Source organism: Schistocerca piceifrons, unplaced genomic scaffold, assembly GCF_021461385.2.
Source record: "Schistocerca piceifrons isolate TAMUIC-IGC-003096 unplaced genomic scaffold, iqSchPice1.1 HiC_scaffold_965, whole genome shotgun sequence".
In the NCBI taxonomy this organism is placed as follows: domain Eukaryota; kingdom Metazoa; phylum Arthropoda; class Insecta; order Orthoptera; family Acrididae; genus Schistocerca; species Schistocerca piceifrons.
In genome coordinates, this window is record NW_025729240.1 from 77,501 (window position 1) to 85,000 (window position 7,500).

The following is a 7,500-nucleotide window of genomic DNA, read 5'->3' on the forward strand; positions in this document are numbered from 1 at the left end:
ACCCATGTTGTCCCCTAACCTAACCCATGTTGTGCCTTAACCTAACCCATGTTGTCCCCTAACCTAACCCATGTTGTGCCTTAACCTAACCCATGTTGTCCCCTAACCTAACCCATGTTGTCCCCTAACCTAACCCATGTTGTCCCCTAACCTAACCCATGTTGTGCCTTAACCTAACCCATGTTGTGCCTTAACCTAACCCATGTTGTCCCCTAACCTAACCCAAGTTGTCCCCTAACCTAACCCATGTTGTCCCCTAACCTAACCCATGTTGTGCCTTAACCTAACCCATGTTGTGCCTTAACCTAACCCATGTTGTGCCTTAACCTAACCCATGTTGTCCCCTAACCTAACCCATGTTGTCCCCTAACCTAACCCATGTTGTGCCTTAACCTAACCCATGTTGTCCCCTAACCTAACCCATGTTGTGCCTTAACCTAACCCATGTTGTCCCCTAACCTAACCCATGTTGTCCCCTAACCTAACCCATGTTGTCCCCTAACCTAACCCATGTTGTGCCTTAACCTAACCCATGTTGTGCCTTAACCTAACCCATGTTGTCCCCTAACCTAACCCATGTTGTCCCCTAACCTAACCCATGTTGTCCCCTAACCTAACCCATGTTGTCCCCTAACCTAACCCATGTTGTCCCCTAACCTAACCCATGTTGTCCCCTAACCTAACCCATGTTGTCCCCTAACCTAACCCATGTTGTCCCCTAACCTAACCCATGTTGTCCCCTAACCTAACCCATGTTGTCCCCTAACCTAACCCATGTTGTGCCCTAACCTAACCCATGTTGTGCCCTAACCTAACCCATGTTGTGCCCTAACCTAACCCATGTTGTGCCTTAACCTAACCCATGTTGTCCCCTAACCTAACCCATGTTGTCCCCTAACCTAACCCATGTTGTCCCCTAACCTAACCCATGTTGTCCCCTAACCTAACCCATGTTGTGCCTTAACCTAACCCATGTTGTCCCCTAACCTAACCCATGTTGTCCCCTAACCTAACCCATGTTGTCCCCTAACCTAACCCATGTTGTCCCCTAACCTAACCCATGTTGTCCCCTAACCTAACCCATGTTGTCCCCTAACCTAACCCATGTTGTCCCCTAACCTAACCCATGTTGTGCCCTAACCTAACCCATGTTGTCCCCTAACCTAACCCATGTTGTGCCTTAACCTAACCCATGTTGTGCCTTAACCTAACCCATGTTGTCCCCTAACCTAACCCATGTTGTCCCCTAACCTAACCCATGTTGTGCCTTAACCTAACCCATGTTGTGCCGTAACCTAACCCATGTTGTGCCTTAACCTAACCCATGTTGTGCCTTAACCTAACCCATGTTGTGCCTTAACCTAACCCATGTTGTGCCTTAACCTAACCCATGTTGTGCCTTAACCTAACCCACGTTGTCCCCTAACGTAACCCACGTTGTCCCCTAACGTAACCCACGTTGTCCCCTAACGTAACCCACGTTGTCCCCTAACGTAACCCACGTTGTCCCCTAACGTAACCCACGTTGTCCCCTAACGTAACCCACGTTGTCCCCTAACGTAACCCACGTTGTCGCCTATCGTAACCCACGTTGTCGCCTAAACCTGCTCTGTAATTGTTATACGACTCGTTCAATTAGTGTAGTGTTGCCCACCCGCAACCCTCGCAATATAGTTCGCTACTCGCACTGCCCGCTCCCCTGTGTATCGCTTCATGTTAAACACCTTGCAAGTCTTGCTGACTTTCCACATGCTCCTGCTGTACACTGTAATGTGGATGGCAGCAGGGCGTACATGCCGCCCCCCCCCCCCCCCACCTCTCCCCACGTCCCCACCTTGCCCCCTGCCTTCGCAAGGTGGTTGGTGACAAGTTTGCATGTTCAATGCCCTTCGCATGCGACGTACGCAGGCTACGTTGTGGTGCGGCCTGTGTCAACTGTCCGCTGATGTCGTACGCGTGAACCACAATCTGTACTGCACATTCGTCCTTATGTACTGAATGATACATCGTGGCACATGTGTGACCGTACAACGACTGCGCCCAAAAACGGCGGACCATACAGTGCAAATATTGTGCACGCAGCTACGTGTCGTCTCCCTATGAGAGCTGGATTGCAGTGTGGTACGCCATAGAGACGTGTGGGAGGAACGGACGCCGTGGATGGCGATCAGCATGAGCTGTCTGTTGATGTATTCGGACCTAGTCGTCTCTCCTCACACACCGTGATGGCATGGTGCAGCGCGTTCCATATCTGCGACATGCTACAGAAGCCGGTTGACAGTCGTTCGAGCAATGGACATCGCATACGTACGGGGGCCACCTTCCACGTATTGTCTAGGCGTGCACATTTTGTTGCGTGTATGTGGGCAGACGTAGTGTGGCGTGACACCTGACACAGGCATGCAATAATGGTTGAAGTTGCAAATGGCGATGGACGCCTACGTTTTCTGGTGAAGTTACGCAAATGAAGAAATGGTAACCCGTTGTGGTGCGGTTGTTCTCGCTAGGGGTGAATCGGTGATGGCGACGATAGGTTGAGGTACTAACCGGTTGTTCCAGCGATACCCACCATGCCGACGAAACTGAACGGCATCTGGGTGTGAAGCGATACGCGGCGGTGGCTGGGTGGGACCGTCCCCGGCCGGTGAGGGGGCGCCTCCCGGCGTGCTGGCCGCGCGGTGCGTGGGCGCACGCGCTACAGCCGGCTGGTGGGGGCGGCCAGTGGCAGGCGCGCCGGCCGACGGACGCGGCAGGCGTCGCAGCTGCGCGCCGGCGCACCCTGCGCGCGGCGCCGTGCGGCCAAAGTAGGTCCTCGCGGGCCCGGTGCGAAGCGCGGTGGACATCTGCAGTGTGCTGGTCCGATTGAGGACTGTGTGCGTTGAGGATGCGCCGCCGCCGCCCGGCGCTCGGCGCCGCGACGCCGTCTGCTGCTCGGTCGCCCCAGCGGTTCTCGCTGGTGGTTTGTATCGCAGCTGTGCGGATGTGTTGGCGTGTGCGCTGTGCTGGGAGAGTTCGCTTCGGCACCCAAGTGGGGCTTTTGTCCTTCTGTGGCGCTGGCGTTGGAGCTGCCGGTCACCGTAGGTGGCGCGTGTTGTCTCCCGCCGGCAATGCCACGACAGCACGCTCCCGGGCCTCTGTCGGCAGCGGCAAGCTCAGTTGGGAGCACGGGTGGTCGCACCGAAAGCGTCTACTCGCCTAACTCCGGGCGATTGCGCCTCTCTCGAACCCGACCAAGTACTTGGGACGGCGCTGCGCGCCGCCGGGACCTGAGAGGGTTTCGAGGTGTATTGTGCAGGGGAGCTCAGCCTCCTCCTGTTTGCAGAATGATTGAGCGGACGCTTGCGTGTTCGCGCGGGCCCCCGGGACACACTCCCGGGCGGCCGGCTGCTCAGCTCTAGTTGACGCAGCTCCCTGGTTGATCCTGCCAGTAGTCATATGCTTGTCTCAAAGATTAAGCCATGCATGTCTCAGTACAAGCCGCATTAAGGTGAAACCGCGAATGGCTCATTAAATCAGTTATGGTTCCTTAGATCGTACCCACGTTACTTGGATAACTGTGGTAATTCTAGAGCTAATACATGCAAACAGAGTCCCGACCAGAGATGGAAGGGACGCTTTTATTAGATCAAAACCAATCGGTCGGCTCGTCCGGTCCGTTTGCCTTGGTGACTCTGAATAACTTTGGGCTGATCGCACGGTCCTCGTACCGGCGACGCATCTTTCAAATGTCTGCCTTATCAACTGTCGATGGTAGGTTCTGCGCCTACCATGGTTGTAACGGGTAACGGGGAATCAGGGTTCGATTCCGGAGAGGGAGCCTGAGAAACGGCTACCACATCCAAGGAAGGCAGCAGGCGCGCAAATTACCCACTCCCGGCACGGGGAGGTAGTGACGAAAAATAACGATACGGGACTCATCCGAGGCCCCGTAATCGGAATGAGTACACTTTAAATCCTTTAACGAGTATCTATTGGAGGGCAAGTCTGGTGCCAGCAGCCGCGGTAATTCCAGCTCCAATAGCGTATATTAAAGTTGTTGCGGTTAAAAAGCTCGTAGTTGGATTTGTGTCCCACGCTGTTGGTTCACCGCCCGTCGGTGTTTAACTGGCATGTATCGTGGGACGTCCTGCCGGTGGGGCGAGCCGAAGGCGTGCGACCGCCCCGTGCGTGCTCGTGCGTCCCGAGGCGGACCCCGTTGAAATCCTACCAGGGTGCTCTTTATTGAGTGTCTCGGTGGGCCGGCACGTTTACTTTGAACAAATTAGAGTGCTTAAAGCAGGCAAGCCCGCCTGAATACTGTGTGCATGGAATAATGGAATAGGACCTCGGTTCTATTTTGTTGGTTTTCGGAACCCGAGGTAATGATTAATAGGGACAGGCGGGGGCATTCGTATTGCGACGTTAGAGGTGAAATTCTTGGATCGTCGCAAGACGAACAGAAGCGAAAGCATTTGCCAAGTATGTTTTCATTAATCAAGAACGAAAGTTAGAGGTTCGAAGGCGATCAGATACCGCCCTAGTTCTAACCATAAACGATGCCAGCCAGCGATCCGCCGCAGTTCCTCCGATGACTCGGCGGGCAGCCTCCGGGAAACCAAAGCTTTTGGGTTCCGGGGGAAGTATGGTTGCAAAGCTGAAACTTAAAGGAATTGACGGAAGGGCACCACCAGGAGTGGAGCCTGCGGCTTAATTTGACTCAACACGGGAAACCTCACCAGGCCCGGACACCGGAAGGATTGACAGATTGATAGCTCTTTCTTGATTCGGTGGGTGGTGGTGCATGGCCGTTCTTAGTTGGTGGAGCGATTTGTCTGGTTAATTCCGATAACGAACGAGACTCTAGCCTGCTAACTAGTCGCGTGACATCCTTCGTGCTGTCAGCGATTACTTTTCTTCTTAGAGGGACAGGCGGCTTCTAGCCGCACGAGATTGAGCAATAACAGGTCTGTGATGCCCTTAGATGTTCTGGGCCGCACGCGCGCTACACTGAAGGAATCAGCGTGTCTTCCTAGGCCGAAAGGTCGGGGTAACCCGCTGAACCTCCTTCGTGCTAGGGATTGGGGCTTGCAATTGTTCCCCATGAACGAGGAATTCCCAGTAAGCGCGAGTCATAAGCTCGCGTTGATTACGTCCCTGCCCTTTGTACACACCGCCCGTCGCTACTACCGATTGAATGATTTAGTGAGGTCTTCGGACTGGTACGCGGCATTGACTCTGTCGTTGCCGATGCTACCGGAAAGATGACCAAACTTGATCATTTAGAGGAAGTAAAAGTCGTAACAAGGTTTCCGTAGGTGAACCTGCGGAAGGATCATTACCGACTAGACTGCATGTCTTTCGATGTGCGTGTCGTGTCGCGCAACACGCTACCTGTACGGCTCGCAGTAGCCGTGCGCCGCGTGCGGAACCACGCGTGCCTCTCAAAACTAGCGGCAATGTTGTGTGGTACGAGCGCTGAAGCGCTGGAGCGGCTGGCCTGCGGCACCTGGCGCCTGGCGCCGGTTTTGAATGACTTTCGCCCGAGTGCCTGTCCGCTCCGGTGTGGAGCCGTACGACGCCCGTCGGCCGTGAGGCCGTTGGACACAGAACGCTGGAACAGGGGCCGCCACACGCCTCACTCCCGCCTATGCGACCGTCTCGAAAGAGACGGCGGAAACTTGAGAAAAGATCACCCAGGACGGTGGATCACTCGGCTCGTGGGTCGATGAAGAACGCAGCAAATTGCGCGTCGACATGTGAACTGCAGGACACATGAACATCGACGTTTCGAACGCACATTGCGGTCCATGGATTCCGTTCCCGGGCCACGTCTGGCTGAGGGTCGGCTACGTATACTGAAGCGCGCGGCGTTTGCCCCGCTTCGCAGACCTGGGAGTGTCGCGGCCGCCTGTGGGGCCGGCCGCGTCTCCTCAAACGTGCGATGCGCGCCCGTCGCCTGGCGGTTCGCATACCGGTACTTTCTCGGTAGCGTGCACAGCCGGCTGGCGGTGTGGCGTGCGACACCTCGTACAACGACCTCAGAGCAGGCGAGACTACCCGCTGAATTTAAGCATATTACTAAGCGGAGGAAAAGAAACTAACAAGGATTCCCCCAGTAGCGGCGAGCGAACAGGGAAGAGTCCAGCACCGAACCCCGCAGGCTGCCGCCTGTCGTGGCATGTGGTGTTTGGGAGGGTCCACTACCCCGACGCCTCGCGCCGAGCCCAAGTCCAACTTGAATGAGGCCACGGCCCGTAGAGGGTGCCAGGCCCGTAGCGGCCGGTGCGAGCGTCGGCGGGACCTCTCCTTCGAGTCGGGTTGCTTGAGAGTGCAGCTCCAAGTGGGTGGTAAACTCCATCTGAGACTAAATATGACCACGAGACCGATAGCGAACAAGTACCGTGAGGGAAAGTTGAAAAGAACTTTGAAGAGAGAGTTCAAAAGTACGTGAAACCGTTCTGGGGTAAACGTGAGAAGTCCGAAAGGTCGAACGGGTGAGATTCACGCCCATCCGGCCACTGGCCTCCGCCCTCGGCAGATGGGGCCGGCCGCCCGCGCGGAGCAATCCGCGGCGGGGTCGTGTCCGGTTGCCTTTCCACTCGCCGCGGGGTGGGGCCGTTCCGGTGTGCGGTGGGCCGCACTTCTCCCCTAGTAGGACGTCGCGACCCGCTGGGTGCCGGCCTACGGCCCGGGTGCGCAGCCTGTCCTTCCGCGGGCCTCGGTTCGCGTCTGTTGGGCAGAGCCCCGGTGTCCTGGCTGGCTGCCCGGCGGTATATCTGGAGGAGTCGATTCGCCCCTTTGGGCGCTCGGGCTCCCGGCAAGCGCGCGCGGTTCTTCCCGGATGACGGACCTACCTGGCCCGGCCCCGGACCCGCGCCGCTGTTGGCTCGGGATGCTCTCGGGCGGAATAATCGCTCCCGTCAGCGGCGCTTCAGCTTTGGACAATTTCACGACCCGTCTTGAAACACGGACCAAGGAGTCTAACATGTGCGCGAGTCATTGGGCTGTACGAAACCTAAAGGCGTAATGAAAGTGAAGGTCTCGCCTTGCGCGGGCCGAGGGAGGATGGGGCTTCCCCGCCCTTCACGGGGCGGCGGCCTCCGCACTCCCGGGGCGTCTCGTCCTCATTGCGAGGTGAGGCGCACCTAGAGCGTACACGTTGGGACCCGAAAGATGGTGAACTATGCCTGGCCAGGACGAAGTCAGGGGAAACCCTGATGGAGGTCCGTAGCGATTCTGACGTGCAAATCGATCGTCGGAGCTGGGTATAGGGGCGAAAGACTAATCGAACCATCTAGTAGCTGGTTCCCTCCGAAGTTTCCCTCAGGATAGCTGGTGCTCGTACGAGTCTCATCCGGTAAAGCGAATGATTAGAGGCCTTGGGGCCGAAACGACCTCAACCTATTCTCAAACTTTAAATGGGTGAGATCTCCGGCTTGCTTGATATGCTGAAGCCGCGAGCAAACGACTCGGATCGGAGTGCCAAGTGGGCCACTTTTGGTAAGCAGAACTGGCGCTGTG

At 56.4% G+C, this 7,500-nt stretch overlaps 2 non-coding genes and 1 pseudogene across 2 annotated transcripts; all 3 read left to right on the top strand.

Moving 5' to 3' along the window:
• Window positions 1-3,408: 3,408 nt before the first annotated feature.
• Window positions 3,409-5,317, top strand: LOC124774523. Its single transcript, XR_007015338.1, has one exon. It is a non-coding gene; the product is annotated as a small subunit ribosomal RNA (ribosomal RNA).
• A 352-nt stretch (window positions 5,318-5,669) lies between these two features.
• On the top strand, window positions 5,670-5,824 carry LOC124774516. Its single transcript, XR_007015332.1, has one exon. It is a non-coding gene; the product is annotated as a 5.8S ribosomal RNA (ribosomal RNA).
• A 188-nt stretch (window positions 5,825-6,012) lies between these two features.
• Window positions 6,013-7,500, top strand: part of LOC124774529 — a 4,222-nt pseudogene continuing 2,734 nt past the window's right edge.